Source organism: Choloepus didactylus, chromosome 3, assembly GCF_015220235.1.
Source record: "Choloepus didactylus isolate mChoDid1 chromosome 3, mChoDid1.pri, whole genome shotgun sequence".
Classification (NCBI taxonomy): Eukaryota; Metazoa; Chordata; class Mammalia; order Pilosa; family Megalonychidae; genus Choloepus; species Choloepus didactylus.
In genome coordinates this window covers 197,518,038-197,535,593 of record NC_051309.1, presented here as the reverse complement: position 1 = coordinate 197,535,593, position 17,556 = coordinate 197,518,038, and the positions used below count along the sequence as shown (strand labels likewise).

The following is a 17,556-nucleotide window of genomic DNA, read 5'->3' as shown; positions in this document are numbered from 1 at the left end:
TCAAGGTTCATCCATGTTGTCATATGTTTCACCAGATCGTTCCTTCTTACTGCCGCGTAGTATTCCATCGTGTGTATATACCACATTTTATTTATCCACTCATCTGTTGAAGGACATTTGGGTTGTTTCCATCTCTTGGCAATTGTGAATAATGCTGCTATGAACATTGGCGTGCAGATATCTGTTCGTGTCACTGCTTTCCGATCGTCCGGGTATATACCGAGAAGTGCAATCGCTGGATCGAATGGTAACTCTATATCTAGTTTTCTAAGGAACTGCCAGACTGACTTCCAGAGTGGCTGAACCATTATACAGTCCCACCAACAATGAATAAGAGTTCCAATTTCTCCACATCCCCTCCAGCATTTGTAGTTTCCTGTTTGTTTAATGGCAGCCATTCTAACCGGTGTTAGATGGTATCTCATTGTGGTCTTAATTTGCATCTCTCTAATAGCTAGTGAAGCTGAACATTTTTTCATGTGTTTCTTGGCCATTTGTATTTCCTCTTCAGAGAACTGTCTTTTCATATCTTTTGCCCATTTTATAATTGGGCTGTCTGTACTATTGTCATTGAGTTGTAGGATTTCTTTGTATATGCAAGATATCAGTCTTTTGTCAGATACATGGTTTCCAAAAATTTTTTCCCACTGAGTTGGCTGCCTCTTTACCTTTTTGAGAAATTCCTTTGAGGTGCAGAAACTTCTAAGCTTGAGGAGTTCCCATTTATCTATTTTCTCTTTTGTTGCTTGTGCTTTGGGTGTAAAGTCTAGGAAGTGGCCTCCTAATACAAGGTCTTGAAGATGTTTTCCTACATTATCTTCTAGGAGTTTTATGGTACTTTCTTTTATATTGAGATCTTTGGTCCATTTTGAGTTAATTTTTGTGTAGGGGGTGAGGTAGGGGTCCTCTTTCATTCTTTTGGATATGGATATCCAACTGCCCCAGCCCCATTTGTTGAAAAGACCATTATGGCTCAGTTCAGTGACTTTGGGGGCCTTATCAAAGATCAGTCGGCCATAGATCTGAGGGTCTATCTCTGAATTCTCAATTTGATTCCATTGATCTATATGTCTATCTTTGTGCCAGTACCATGCTGTTTTGGCAACTGTGGCTTTATAATAAGCTTCAAAGTCAGGGAGTGTAAGTCCTCCCACTTCGTTTTTCTTTTTTAGAGTGTCTTTGGCAATTCGAGGCATCTTCCCTTTCCAAATAAATTTGATAACTAGCTTTTCCAAGTCTGCAAAGTAGGTTGTTGGAATTTTGATTGGGATTGCATTGAATCTGTAGATGAGTTTGGGTAGAATTGACATCTTAATGACATTTAGCCTTCCTATCCATGAACATGGAATATTTTTCCATCTTTTAAGGTCCCCTTCTATTTCTTTTAGTAGAGTTATGTAGTTTTCTTTGTATAGGTCTTTTACATCTTTGGTTAAGTTTATTCCTAGGTACTTGATTTTTTTAGCTGCTATTGAAAATGGTATCTTTTTCTTGAGTGTCTCTTCAGTTTGTTCATTTCTAGCATATAGAAACATTACTGACTTATGTGCATTAATCTTGTATCCCGCTACTTTGCTAAATTTGTTTATTAGCTCTAGTAGGTGTATCGTCGATTTCTCAGGGTTTTCTAGATATAAGATCATATCATCTGCAAACAATGACAGTTTTACTTCTTCTTTTCCAATTTGGATGCCTTTTATTTCTTTGTCTTGCCGGATTGCCCTGGCTAGCACTTCCAGCACAATGTTGAATAACAGTGGTGACAGCGGGCATCCTTGTCTTGTTCCTGATCTTAGAGGGAAGGCTTTCAGTCTCTCACCATTGAGTACTATGCTGGCTGTGGGTTTTTTCATATATGCTCTTTATCATGTTGAGGAAGTTTCCTTCAATTCCTACCTTTTGAAGTGTTTTTATCAAAAACAGATGTTGGATTTTGTCAAATGCTTTTTCAGCATCTATTGAGATGATTAATTGATTTTTCCCTTTCGAGTTTTTAATGTGTTGTAATACATTGATTGATTTTCTTATGTTGAACCATCCTTGCATGCCTGGAATGAACCCCACTTGGTCATGGTGTATGATTTTTTTAATGTGTCTTTGGATTCGATTTGCAAGTATTTTGTTGAGGATTTTTGCATCTATATTCATTAGGGAGATTGGTCGGTAGTTTTCCTTTTTTGTAGCATCTTTGCCTGGTTTTGGTATTAGATTGATGTTAGCTTCATAAAATGAGTTAGGTAGTGTTCCATTTTTTTCAATGTTTTGAAAGAGTTTGAGTAAGATTGGTGTCAGTTCTTTCTGGAAAGTTTGGTAGAATTCCCCTGTGAAGCCATCTGGCCCTGGGCATTTATTTGTGGGAAGATTTTTGATGACTGATTGGATCTCTTTGCTTGTGATGGGTTGGTTGAGGTCTTCTATTTCTTCTCTGGTCAGTCTAGGTTGTTCATATGTTTCCAGGAAATTGTCCATTTCTTCTACATTATCCAGTTTGTTGCCATACAGTTGTTCATAATATCCTCTTATAATTTTTTTAATTTCTTCAGGATCTGCAGTTATGTCACCTTTTTCATTCATTATTTTGTTTATATGGGTCTTCTCTCTTTTTGATTTTGTCAGTCTAGCTAGGGGATTGTCAATCTTGTTGATCTTCTCAAAGAACCAACTTTTGGTGATATTTATCCTCTCTATTGTTTTTTTGTTCTCTATGTCATTTATTTCTGCTTTAATCCTTGTTATTTCTTTTCTTGTACTTGGTTTAGGATTGGTTTGCTGTTCATTTTCTAGCTTCTTCAGTTGATCCATTAGTTCTTTGATTTTGGCTCTTTCTTCCTTTTTAATATATGCGTTTAGTGCTATAAATTTCCCCCTTAGCACTGCTTTTGCTGCATCCCATAGGTTTTGGTATGTTGTGTTCTCATTTTCATTCGTCTCTATATATTTAGCAATTTCTCTTGCTATTTCTTCTTTAACCCACTGATTGTTTAGGAGTGTGTTGTTTAACCTCCAGGTATTTGTGAATTTTCTAAGTCTCTGATGGTTATTGACTTCTAATTGTATTCCATTGTGGTCAGAGAATGTGCTTTGAATAATTTCAATCTTTTTAAATTTATTGAGGCTTGTTTTATGTCCCAGCATATGATCTATTCTGGAGAAAGTTCCATGAGCACTAGAAAAGTATGTGTATCCTGGTGATTTGGGATGTAATGTCCTGTATATGTCTGTTAAATCTAATTCATTTATCAGATTGTTTAGGTTTTCAATTTCCTTATTGGTCTTCTGTCTGGTTGATCTATCTATAGGAGAGAGTGATGTGTTGAAGTCTCCCACAATTATTGTGGAAGCATCAATTGCTTCCTTTAGTTTTGCCAGTGTTTCTCTCATGTATTTTGTGGCACCTTGATTGGGTGCATAGACATTTACGATTGTTATTTCTTCTTGCTGAATTGCCCCTTTTATTAGTATGTAGTGGCCTTCTTTGTCTCTCAAAACATCCCTGCATTTGAAGTCTATTTCATCTGAGATTAATATTGCTACACCTGCTTTCTTTTGGCTGTAGCTTGCATGAAATATTTTTTTCCATCCTTTCACTTTCAGTTTCTTTGTGTCCCTGTGTCTAAGATGAGTCTCTTGTATGCAACATATTGATGGTTCATTTTTTTTGATCCATTCTGCGAATCTGTATCTTTTAATTGGGGAGTTTAATCCATTTACATTCAACATTAAAACCGTGAAGGCATTTCTTGAATCGGCCATCTTATCCTTTGGTTTATGTTTGCCATATTTTTCCCTCTCTCTATTAATATCCTTTATTGTACCCATACCGAATCTCTTTAGGACTGAACCTTTCTCCAAGTCTCTCTGTCCTGTCTTTGTTTCTCTGTCTGTAGGGCTCCCTTTAGTATCTCCAGTAGGGCAGGTCTCTTGTTAGCAAATTCTCTCAGCATTTGTTTGTCTGTGAAAAATTTAAGCTCTCCCTCAAATTTGAAGGAGAGCTTTGCTGGATAAAGTATTCTTGGCTGGAAATTCCTCTCACTCAGAATTTTAAATATATCGTGCCACTGCCTTCTTGCCTCCATGGTGGCTGCTGAGTAGTCACTACTTAGTCTTATGCTGTTTCCTTTGTATGTGGTGAATTGCTTTTCTCTTGCTGCTTTCAGAACTTGCTCCTTCTCTTCTGTGTTTGACAGTGTGATCAGTATATGTCTCGGAGTGGGTTTATTTGGATTTATTCTATTTGGAGTTCGCTGAGCATTTATGATTTGTGTATTTATGTTGTTTAGAAGATTTGGGAAGTTTTCCCCAACAATTTCTTTGAATACTCTTCCTAGACCTTTACCCTTTTCTTCCCCTTCTGGGACACCAATGAGTCTTATATTTGGACGTTTCATATTATCTATCATATCCCTGAGGTCCATTTCGATTTTTTCAATTTTTTTCCCCATTCTTTCTTTTATGCTTTCATTTTCCATTCTGTCATCTTCCAGGTCACTGATTCGTTGTTCAGCTTCCTCTAGTCTTGTACTATGAGTGTCCACAATCTTTTTAATTTGGTCAACAGTTTCTTTAATTTGCATAAGATCATCCATTTTTTTATTTAGTCTTGCAATGTCTTCTTTATGCTCTTCTAGAGTCTTCTTGATTTCCTTCATATCCCGTACTATGGTCTCATTGTTCATCTTTAGTTCTTTGAGTAGCTGCTCTAGGTGCTGTGTCTCTTCTGGTCTTTTGATTTGGGTGCTTGGGCTTGGGTTATCCATATCGTCTGGTTTTTTCATATGCTTTATAATTTTCTGTTGTTTTTGGCCTCGTGGCATTTGCTGAACTTGATAGGGTTCTTTTAGGGTTTGTAGACCTATTGAAGTCCTTATCTCTAATTTATCAGATCTACAGCTTCGTGGAGTACACTTTCTCTAACTAACCAGCAGGTGGCGTCCACGAGCCACCTGTTCTCCACAAGCCAGTTCTCCCCTGCTTAGCCTTTTTGGTGAGTGGGGGAGTGAGTCTTGTGGGGCCCAATTGGTGTACCAAGCTTGCGTGTGTAGTTGGTGTTGCCTGCCCTGTATGTGGGGCGTGTTTCTGGGCAGTCGGGGAGGGGGGGTGGCCCTAACAATCAAATCTCCCTGATGATCCTAGAGTTTTAAAGCTGCTGCAATAGTCTAATCCTTCACTTCAGTCCTGCCACAGTTTGTCTCTGCCACTGACCCACAAGTCTTTGGTATTGGCGTATGGCTCCTGAGACTTGCAAGTGGGCCCCTCTTCCAGGCTGTGCACCCCGGGTCCTCTGTTGAGGGATGACTGTGCTATGTCACAGGTGAGTGCCGTCCCCCCAGGGCAGTTCTGGGCTGCTGGGCTGTGTAGGGAGGCTCCCAGTCTGCTCAAATGATGGCTGAATGGGGCTTTGTTAATTCACACTGCTCCACCTTCCCAGCTCTGGGACAAGCAGCTGAGGTTGCAGGGAAGGCTAATGTCCACGCCCAGTTTTGTGGTGTGTGCCTGTTAATTGAAGCACTTCAGTCACACTGGGTTGTCTGGGGCAGCTCTGGGCTATGGGGCTGGCGATGGGCAGGAGTGTTTCCTGTCCACCAGGATGGTGGCTGTGAGTGGACACCCCCCTTTTCTTGGGAAGTTGTGGTGTTTAGTGAATTTTCTCAGCCACTGGATTATTGCCTTTTGTCTCAGAGCTCTCTTAGTTCTGCTCTTGACTTGACGTGCCCAAATTGCAATTCTTTGAAGCTTTCTGTATTGGGCTTCTTAGAGTAATTGTTTTAGAAAAAGAAAAAAGGATTTAAAAAAAAAAAAAAAAAAAAGGGCCCTCCTCAGAGATCTAATGGGTTACTGAAATGCTAATAGACAAAGCAACCAGGGCCATTAAGGAAAGGTCCACAGGGCAGAGAGATCAGCTTTTCTTCGGGATTTGCATATGCGCCTCAAGGCCTGAGCTCCACCCTTCCCCTTTCTGTGTTCACCAGAACTCCAAAAATCCTCTGCTTTTATTTTGGAGTTTTTCGTGTTATTTTTTTTTTTTTTTTTCTATGCCTGTCTCCTCTCTGCTGGGCTGGCAGCTCTCAGATTCTCTGGTGTCTGGTCTCAGTTTATCTATGGTTGGAGTATGGATCAGTAGAATGAGTTTCTGAGAAGGGATACCACTGCAGTTCTCCCTTCTCCTTCCCAGAGCTGACAGCCCCTCTTCCCACGGGACTGAGCCTGGCAGGGAGGGGCGCGGGTCCCCTGGCCGCAAAAACTTACAGATTTCGCTTATCTCAGCAGTTCGACATTTTCATGAATGTTGTATGAAGTATGCCCAAAGACAGATTGCTCTGTGGTGTCCAGTCCACGCAGTTCCTGGCTTTTTACCTACTTTCCTGGAGGAGTAACTAAAACTTACAGCTCACCAGTCTGCCATCTTGCCCCGCCTCTCCTATTACAGTTTAAAAGTATCTTTACAGTACATGTTTAAACCTGATGGTAAAATCAGCAGGGTCTTCTGAAATGCTACACTCCAAATTTTGTACTCAGTTAATCTAAGAGAACAGAATTAACCAACCTGACTAGCCAGACTGTAGGCTTCAAAAATCACTTGATTTATGAATTAATCTCATTTTTCAAGAATCATTGATTAATGGAGTCAAATATACAGATCTTTGCAGAAGATATTCATCAATACAAAAGGTATACATTATATTATATTATATTATATTATATTATGTTTATTATATACATCTGTATACCCACACATACACACACATCCTTTTTTTCCAGACATTTTTAAACTTTAATTAATATAGACTATTTGAATGAAATTCAAAGTTCTCCTTTGTGTTAAGGATCATTAAAATAACTAAATTTAATGTAATGACTGATATTCTGTATTATCTAAAAATGTAGCTCAGGTATAAGTAATTTCTTTGGTAGAGAGGAAATCTTCTTCCTCAATGTGTCACTGCCATTCTTTACCAAATTCTGTTGTGGTATACCTACTGAATCTAATTATACACTTAGATTATGAATTAACACAATCAATTTTTGAGACAAGGTATTTAACAAAGAAATTAAGTTAAATTATTATTTAATACAAGAGAAAAATATTTCTACTAATTACGTGAAATTTATACTTTTAAGCCTAATTGGATGAAACAAATTTTTTGTGGCTTTTAAAAGGAAAAAGGGAATTCTTTTTGATAAATGTCTTCATTTTGTACTACCAGATGTCCTTCTGTATCCTCTCGTGTGTTCTGATTTTATTTTTATAAATGTGAGAACAGTGAGAATGCCAGCCATTGTAGTCACTTGTTTGAGCACCAGCAAAGATTACATAATAAGATGTTACTTTAGTGATTTTACATAAATACTGAACTTGAAGAATACCTACCTTCTAAGGATCCACAGCTCACCTTAGAGCAAACCAAAATCCAGATTTGATCATTTCAATCTCATGGAAAGCTCACTTCAACAATCCCATTTTTTTAATCCAATGCAGAATGTTATTCACAAAACAAATGTAACTTAAGTTCTAAGCATAGCTTGCTTTTTATCTGCATGATGTTCTAACTACTAAATAAACTATAGTTTAACAACTATAATAATCACACAAGGATAAACATCTAGATTGTTTTCTTTTAAAATATCAGGAATTTGGTTAGAAAGAAATTTCAAAGTCTATCATAAAACAACTCAAAATATTACTTCCATACTATGGGCATTCTTGGTGAATGTTTTAGGGTGAATTGCCACAAAGATTCTCCTGCAGTTGTAAAATGATGGCAAAATCTGCTCCAGTCAATGAGGCCAGAAAAAGGAAATTCCAAGACTGCTCTGTCCTGAGTGGCCATGACTCTCTCCATCTGCAGAAGCATCATGAGGGAAAGCCTGCACACACCTGGTGATGCTGTGCTCCCCAATTCTTCAATTACAGCTCCAGTGCTGAAACCCTTAAGAGTGACTTTAGAGAAAGATGCTGTGAAGTTATCTGCCTTTTTAGTTTCCTGTGGAGAATTGCAATCATGCCTGAAGAAACTGTTTTAAAACCTGCTATTTCATTTTACTATGCCTGTGGGAGAATTCCCTTACAAAACAACCCACTAAATTTGGTCTTTACCAATGGGGCACTGGAGTAACCTGGTCAATATAACGTATGCATACATTTAAGAAACTGCTTTTACATCTGCCTCTGTGTACCCTCATCCACTCCCACCCCTCCCCCAAAAAAGAGTGGAACAGCAGTCACTCCATGTGCATTTTAGGTTCTATTCAATCAATATTGCTGCATGATGTAATAGACCAAAAAGTTAAAGGTTCAAAAGCAGCTGTATGAATACTTCCTAAAAGTCTCAGGGATCCTGATGGAAAGTTGGTCTTCTAAGTAGTATAAGAATGCATCTGCTTAGCCTGCTCTTTCTAGCTGAAGACAAACCATGTGTACCTGGTCCTCAGTTGACTACATACCTCAAGTCAGCTCACTAGCAGGTCAGGAATAAGAGAATATGTACAGTAATTTTGCTGGGATTCTAAACCTTCAAGGCAGCCACAAATCAAAGACAAGATTTTTAAGGACTGATCTCACTCATCAACCCTAAGTCTTTGCAAAGTGACAAGTGGACATCAGTCAATTAAAGGGAAATGATGAACTAACTTCTCAGTCCTCAGCACCTTCCTAAATGTAATACATAATCACAGTCCTAATGGATCTAACAAAATAGAAAGGGAACTCTGAAGTAAAGAATATAACTATAAAATACTCACTTGCTAAGTTTTATCTCTCAGAAACTTAAATCCACCAGAGTGTTCCCATGCCAGACAAGTCCAAACACACCAAGGCAACAGCCTCTTTAAGAACAACAATCAGATGCAGCCCCTTTCCCCATGCTGTCAACACTCATGGAACTGTGACCCATGACATTCTTTGAAATTTGCTCTCTAACTACTTATTAAATAGTACTTTGAAAGTTGTCACTGTTATGAATGTTGAAGTTCACAATAAAAAAAAAGCATTAAAAAATTAAAAAAATTTAAAAAACTAAAGTAAAAACGGTCTGTATAATAGTTCCACTACATGCCACCAAGTCCTAAGAAAAACGGAGGACTCATGAGGGCTGCAATAGCTGGAGAAGGTTAGGGAAGGTTCTGTTGAGAAGATGGTGTTTCCATTGGGACACGAAGCTTGATTAGATTTAGACCAGTGGTTTCTCAATGCTGTTGGAGCCTAAGAAACACTTGGGAGGCTTTTTAAAGTTACTGATTATGATCAGGCCTTCCACTTGGAGATTCTGAATTAATGAGTCAGGGGTGCAATTCTGATACTGGGGCTGTGGGGGCTCCCTATGGATTCTAGACTGTGGCCAGAATTGAAAAGTACTGCAAAAACAAATGATAAATGGGAATGTCCACTTTCCAAGATGAAAAGGAATTGAATAGGAAATAATAGAATGACACAGCCTCCACCTTCAAGAAGTTTAATATCTTTAGGGGAAAAAAAGAATACAGAGAATCTAGAACTCATAATCTGAAGTCAGACTTTAAAATCATTCATTTGCCCATTTGACCAGTAAGTATTTATCAACAACTAAGTACTAGGTCTTCCATCATACTACTGGTAAAACAAAGGGGAAGCAAAACCAAAAAGGTCCCCAGCTTTGTGGGCTTTACAATCAAGTGGAAAAGAAAAGGAATAACAGAATCCTCTTTGCATTCCTAAAAGATCCCTCTGGCTGTAGAGTGGAGAATGAGTTGGAAGAGAGTCCAGATGACGCTCATAAACAGGAAACTACTGTGGGAATCCACTCAAGATGCCTTGGGAGCTTGGACTAGAGTGGCAGCGGTTGGAGACAAAAAGAAGTATATAATTTTAAGAGATATTTAGAAGTAAAATAAACTAGACATTGTGATGAAATGGATACAGGGGGGTGAGGCAAAGGGAATGGGCCACGGAGGCATTCATGGTTTCTGGCTTGATAACTTAATGGATGGAGGTGTATTTCATTGAGTTCCGGTCCACTGGAGAGGATGAGGTTTGCAGGGAAAGTTCGTAAGTTTAGATCACATGTTAGTTTTGGGAGCTTTTGATACACCCAAGAGCAGATGTCAAATGGTGCAATATATCTGGGTTGACTATGGTACCTGTGGCTCAGGACACTCCCAGATAGGCCAGCTGCCCTGGCATCTCATCATTTAGTAACCACTTTAGCCCTCAAAAGTGTCCCTGTTTGGATGATACATTATAAGATCACCCTGGGTATAAAGGTCTGGAGCCAAAGTTTTAAGTGGATTATAAATTTATGAGCTGTCTGCCTATAAGTGAACGTTGAAGAATCTGTGAGATCACCTGGGATGATGGGTGTGGGGGAGGCAGAATACAGTGAGAAGGTAAGGAGGACCTAGAGCTAGTTTCTGAGGAGTTCCAGTATTTGCAGGCCCATAGAAGTGTACAGGCCTAATGAAGTACAGAGGGAGTCACTGCAATGCAGAAAGGCAAGAGAGAACTGTGCCATAGAGCAAAGGGAAGCAAGCACTTCATGGAGAATGTTGCTGAGATCAAATGCAATGACGACTGAAAAGTAGCCATAAGGTGTACATACGTATTTATCTGAACTTCTGTCTGGACCCATATTAAAATAAGGGGCTTCACCTGTGTGATCTCAAAGTTCTTTTATACTCTTAGAAGCTTTTAATTCTAACGAGCTAAAATGCAGTGCAGAATGGGGTAAATGCTAAATAGAACTACAAACACCATAGTATGGGAGCAGAAAGAGAGAGAAGATGAACAACAAATTCTACTTAGATAATCAGGAACAATTTTGCAGAAGTTTAACCTGGCAAAGAAGTGGGAAGACTTGTCCTGTGCTTGGGGGCTTTCAACAGTAACCAAACACACCTGTGGGAAGACACTGTGCACAGAAGATGCACTGGGAAGTGGGGTCAGAAGGGACCCGGCCAGACCATGAAGAATACATCCCGACTACCATGCTAAAGAGTTTGGGCTTCATTCTATAGACAAAGGGAGCCACTGTGAATGCATAAGGAGAGTGACAGAATCAGACCACGATATTAGGGAGAATAGAATACTCTCTGGGGGCTATCTGGAAAAATGGCTTGTAGATATGAGAGACTGGTGGCAAGAAGCCAGTTAGGAGACTTCTGCAGTAATCAAGATGAAGGATGATGAGGGCCCAAAAGAGGAAACTGGCGGTGCAGATGAAAGGGAGGGGCAGGTACCAGAAGCTCAGCAACGGAGAATCAGCAAGACCTGATGACTGATTAGACATGAGTGGTGAGGAATGAGGCTGTCTTGAAGATGGCTCTGAGATTTCTAGCATGGGAGACCAAAGAGAATGATGATGCAAATCCAGGAGAAGGGGCAGCTGTGCCTCCCAGGCCGGGGAAAATGGACTGTCCAGGAAATGATGAGGTTGAGGTGATAGTCAAAGTAATCCCACCCTACCCATGCATTTCTCATCCTTGAGTTCCTATGGAGTAAGCAGTTTGTGTTACACAGCTTCAGTTTTGATTCCAGAGCAGATCGTTAGTTCTGCTCTGGAATCATGGCATTTTTCGTTAGAGCATCTTACATATACAGCATCTTCTTTTATTTTTGCACTCCTTTCTCACAGAGCCAAAACCAATATTGGACTCAAAACGGATGCTTAATAAATGATAACTTAATGAAGACATAAGAACTGAAAAAGAACACAAGAGACTCCCTTCCTTTGGAGCCTACTAACATTTCACACACAAATGTTTAAAATTTGCTTTTCAGCAAAACATTAAGGAATCCATTGAGCTAATTAATGTGTTAGTGGATATGTTTTGCATGATACGGTTTTTAAAAAAACAAACAAGATATATGCAAATGCTGTCATTCTGTTAATGCGATAGAAAGAGTTTTTACTATATTCAAGTTTGTTTTGCAATTATCCCTACTCAACATATCAACATATTTCAGATACATATTATAAATCTGGGTACAAAATTTCCAGAAAAAAATTTCCAAAATCTCTAAATATTATGATTTAAATAGCACATTCTTCGGTCATTTCAACTGTACCATAGAAAAAACAACAAGTTATTTTCATTCATTTAAAAAAAATAAACTGTAGTTAAAATGCTGACCTTGTAAGACTTTTTCCCCATAAAATATCCCAGTTATCTGACATCATTAAGAGATGTGTCTTCTAAGTAAAAAAAAAAAAAAAAATTTTAATAATGAAGACCTGTAATTTCATGTCACTGTCCTCGTTTCATGTAGCTATTCCTAGTGGAATGTGACAGAAGAGCTCTCCACAGTTCCTGATTCCAGAATTGTTCAACATTAACAAATAACATCACCTACAAGAGTAAATAAGTAACTTTTTTCTAAAGCACACAGGTACACCAAGGAAGGCAGCCAGCTCCTTGGCCTCCCTTTTCTCAACCCTTCTCTCTATTATCTTGGTTTCTCCATCAAATGGGAAAGGATCCAGGTAGATGGCCGATAAAGAGCACTACTCTTATGCTATTCTATCCTCATCCCAGGATCCCTCTAGGAGAAAGAAGGAAGAAAATTCCATTTTCCTGTTTCCCAAAATGTAGAGCCTTAAAACCAAAGTTTCAAAACATAACAAAATACAAAACCAAACAAAACAAAAAACTAGCAAAGCAATATTGGGAGCACAGATATTTTACATATGCTTTCATTTTCCTTGCCCTAGTGCAGTTCCAAGTGATTTTTCATTTGACCATTGTTGTTTTCACATCATTCAGCATGGTAGAATTAGATAGGAAGAATTAACCAAACTAAAAAAGAAAAAGAAAAAGAAAAAGAAAAAAAGCTAACCCTATGAAAAAACTGCCCTAGACATAATTCTAGAGAGATGAATATCAACAACACTGATATCCCCCTCACTCACCTTCCCTTTTCATCCCTGTTTCCAGGTCCAATCCCTGCCCACACCCTCCTTTCTAGATCCTCATGCATCACACTTCTCCAAAAGTCTAGTTTCCATGAGGAAGGGTCCCAAGTACCTTAGAAGAGCTGAAGATGCAAGGGCTCCTGAGGTGGCAACCTGGGCTGGCACTGTGGGCACCACCAGGTGAGCCTCTGGAATGCAAGCGGAGGCTCAGAGGCCTCGTTCATGACCTGGAGCTTGGCAGAACACTGCTTTCTGGTAGATCTGAGTGTGCTGTTGTTCACCCTGGAACTTTCCCTGAAGCTAGTCTGTACTGAACTCCACCCCAAGACCCAATAGCAACTGAAGACGTGAAGGACTGAAGAGTGAACCAAGAGAAAGCAGGTGGATTCCAGCTCTGTAGAAGGCTTCATTCTTACTGACATTCCCTAAACCTGAGAAGTATTTGGTCCAGTAATGTATAGCAGACAGTCTGAGCCTGGCCCACAGCTTGCAAAGCCTGTCCTCAATGGAACTTTTCAAACAAGATTTCAAAGGTGGGTTTGATCACAGAGTAACAGCTCCAAGACATCTGACAATTATAAAATGCAAGGAAGCCACCACCACCAAAGTACAGGACCAACCTGGGTATCCTGTAGCCATGGGGGCTTCAGGTCAGCAGGTCTTAGCTTCCTGCTGCTGCCCCATCTTGACCACCTGTGGTTCCACAAAGGGGGAGACCAAATGATGACATTTCTTCACAGATGGCCCTTTGGGCATTCCGGCTCTGGGACCACAGCCTCCTGGCCCACATACCTCCTTGGGGCTCCTATTTCAAGTAAATTTTAAAGATAAATTTTATACCCCATGAAATGCTGAAAATCTTTTATTTCATATAAATATTTGTAAAAAGTACCATACACACTAGCCTCTTTTCTTCTTTAAGGCAATTCTGGACCATCACTCTGAGTGTTCACTACTCTAATCAGTGCTATTACGTACCCTTCTCCCCACATAAGACATTGCATGCTGTCACTTCTCTGGCTTCCAGGAGACCAAATTTGAACAACTTATCTCCAATTCCTGCTTCTTATCTGCTGCAACTCACAAAATCAGAGATCAATGTTAAGAATTACTCATTAATTAAAAGTAAGATTCTGGGTGAGAGACAAGTAAAGAACAGAAACTTTGTGACTACTTTTTAGTTATTCTTACCTAAAATACAGAGCTAAAGTTGCTGGCAGTCTGACCACTGGATGAGTGTGTGTTACTATCCTAATATGCACATATACATGCTCACACATTATTTATCACTCACTAATACCTGACACTATATTCAGCCTTCTCCATGCTTTAATCAGCTCATCTTCACAACAACCCATGAATGGTTGTTCTCAATTTTCTGGATGTAGATTAAATGGCAGAGTTGGGACTTGAATTCTGGTCTCCAAACAACTCAAAATCCACGTAAAAACATACTGTTGAGCACGGCATTTACCAGGAGTACTGCTGACGACTCTGATGCATGAAACCTCCACTATGTTGTCTTCTGAGGGCTGGTGGCTGTCTGGGCACCTGGCAGCAACAATGCAGCCTGCTCATCGTCACCAACCCCACTGTTCCAAGGAGGAAACTAGGCTCAGAGAAGTGGCTTTACTCAAAGCCATACAGCAAGCAAATGAAAGAAACGGGATTTGAGCAGACTTCTCTAGTTCCAGATCCCAACTCCCTCTCCACAAAATAATGAAAACCAGTGAATTTTAGTGCCCTTTTTATTCATTAATAATGGGTATGTCCTAACCTAATAAGTCATGTCTAACTTTGGATTTTCCTTTCTTACAGAATTTAGTATTTGGGTACAGGAAACATTCAAATGCTAGCAAAAAATATTTTGATTGTAATTTACTGTTGGAAGTTCCCCAAATTATAGGTATATGATGGGTGTCAAGAGAGAAGGAACTGAAGTAGCTGGATGTAGGCTCTAAATATCACTACACAAATAATGCTTACAGAAGGCTTGCCGGCAGCCTGGGTTTCTGTTTTAAAGCAGGAAAAAGTGTACTGCAAACTGAAAACATCTTCTCCAAAATGGGTGGAAGAGGATGACATTTAAGATAATCCACAATCTGGACCCAAGCTCTCTCGCTGCAGATTCATCACAGATTTCTGCATGAAGATGTCCTCTGCTCTAGTCCTACTGCTCATTCTCAGTCTCCCAAATACTTAATGTACATTCCCGCTTCTGTATCACAGGTTGCAAACTGGTGGCCCAACTGCCAGACTCAGCCTGCAGATGAGTTTTATCTGTGTGTTTTTGTGTGTTGTTTTAAAATATGTATATATTATACATAATACAGATATAGTATCTATATGCCAACATTTGAAAATCTAGAGACTTCACATAATTCATATTTTGGCACTTCTTGAAAAATCTGACAATCTGGCAACATTAGGTTTCATTCCACATGGCAACAACTAGACTAGAGGTGTGATGCAGTGTCTTCTTTCGGATGAAGCCTGTGCCCACAGTCCCTATCACTCCTCATAACTCTGAGGTTATGTCAACATCATTTACCTTCAAACTGCTTGGTTGCTTTTCTAACAGTAAAGAAGTTTATCTGTACCCAGTCCCTTTCACAAAGTTGGAAAATGAAAGACAGAGAACTAAATGTTTTAAGAAATACGAGGAACACATATCTTCATAGAAGTGAAAATTTAATAGAAAAAACCTGGGCCATTTCATCCTTCTCTGCTACCTGCTGGCATTAACAGTACCCGTTTGTGAATTTGGGCTCGCTATCCTTGCTCTCTCTGGCTCATTCTGCTTCACTTGCCTCATCAAATGCCTGCATTCTTCCCAGAGATCTACAGTCTAGAGCCATATATTTTATTTTCCTCTAAGTGCTGACAACTCTTTGTAGTACTGTCTATTTATGAATCATAGGATATCCTAAAGTAGCAGAATCATAGTCCTTTAGAACTTCAGTGGTTCTAGGTGCTGACCTGTGTCTAGAGGCTACAGAACTTTTGTGGAAAAAATGCTATTCTCTAGTGAGGACCACTCTAGAGGGAGGGAAGATTTCATCCCTTCATCAATGAATTACTGATTGACTCTTCAGGGTCAGGCACTGTGCTAGAACAGAAGCTGGGGCTGTTCTGGGGACAGGGGTGGAAGGGCTTCTGCCTTTACAGGGCTTTTGTGGGCAAGTGTGCAACAAAGAAGTCACCTTTCCAAGTTATTCCACAGGGCACGAAGCTAACGATCAGCCTTCATACTTTCCAGGTCACTGGCTTCTAACGTCCCATTTTGTTGGGCGTCTATGGCTATGGGTGGGTGGGGTGGGGGAGTTTAAGCCCCGTGTTCAGTTTCACTATCCTTTTAAACATTTGTGGGCCTCTGGGCACCTTCTCATTTGCCCTTTCCAAAGCCCCAAAGATGTTTCAAATCACTGCTAATGTCTATATGCAGCAGGAAAGGAGGAACTAGAAGCCTTAGTTTTTGTCCTCCCCTCTGCTCTGTGGCATCTGGGAGATCCAGGGGCTCTTACAGTACAATGTGACCAAAGTAGCAATTCTTCCCTTACTTCTCTTGACATTCTTAGTATACTTAATTACTATCAGTTATCTTTTTATATTGGGCCTCAACTAGAAATGAAAACTTCCTTGGGGTTTGAGACCTTGTCTTACTTCTCCTAATCTGTGACTTGGACACAGAGGACTGGAAAAACATCTTTGGTTTGATTTAAATGAATTGGGAAAGGAAGAAACTCCTGTGTCAATAAAGAGTGAGCACGTACACAGGCACAAGCTCACAAAGATCAAATCAGAGCAGAACTTTTCCATATTTATATGGCTTTGTAATTCTCATAGGTTCAAGAGCAGTCATTTGTTATTTAGTTTTTAATACATTAAATATAAAAGGATAATTTCAAGTTTTGACTGGCAATTAGTACATTTTCTCCCCTGAAAAATTCTCAAAAGTTTCCCTGAAACTAATGTTTCACACTATGGGTCTTACATTTTGAATGCTTTTTTTCCACAACCAATATGCTCACATGCAAAGTACCAAAAAAATAATATACCATGTATAGGTCTATCTTCTCCAAAATAAACTTAATTTTTCCCACCACTCTGCACTATTGTACGCCAAAGAATTTGCAACAGATAATAGATATTCTCGGGACTCTTAAATAAGGACGCAAACATAATTGTGTTTATAAGCATCTTATTTGACAACTAAAAATAGTGAACACGACACTCAGTATTTTTCTACACTTTTCCAGTGTTAGAAAGTATCTTTACCTTTTCCTGGAGATATCCAGTCCTCCTGTATGCAGAGATGGAAAAATATCTGATATTATAAAAGAAAAATATTAAAAATAAAAGAGAAAAAAGGCTATCCTTAAAGGTTGACAAATGTACAAGTTCCTAAGGTTTAATATATGGTTAGCGTTTCTGATTTTGTTCTTTAATATTAATCACGTTAATGCAAGTACATATGTTGAATTTTCTTCAAAAAACACTCTCTATAATTTCCACAGGGTTAAATCATTGTATATCTGTTAACTGCTCATTAACACTAGTCATTCTCTAACTTGGCCCATCAAATTAAATACAAGGTTTGATAATTTCTTTCTCTACAATATCATATTTTAATGGATTTTTAAAAAGTGAAGAAAACGATGGTAAATGTGTAGAG

General features: G+C 39.2%; 1 protein-coding gene and 1 pseudogene across 1 annotated transcript in view; both read right to left on the bottom strand.

Annotated features, from left to right (window-relative positions):
* TENM3 (teneurin transmembrane protein 3) overlaps nt 1-17,556 on the bottom strand; it is a 763,383-nt gene that overhangs the window by 734,647 nt on the left and 11,180 nt on the right. The gene's annotated exons all lie outside the window — the stretch shown is intronic.
* On the bottom strand, nt 12,995-13,637 carry LOC119530607 (annotated as a pseudogene).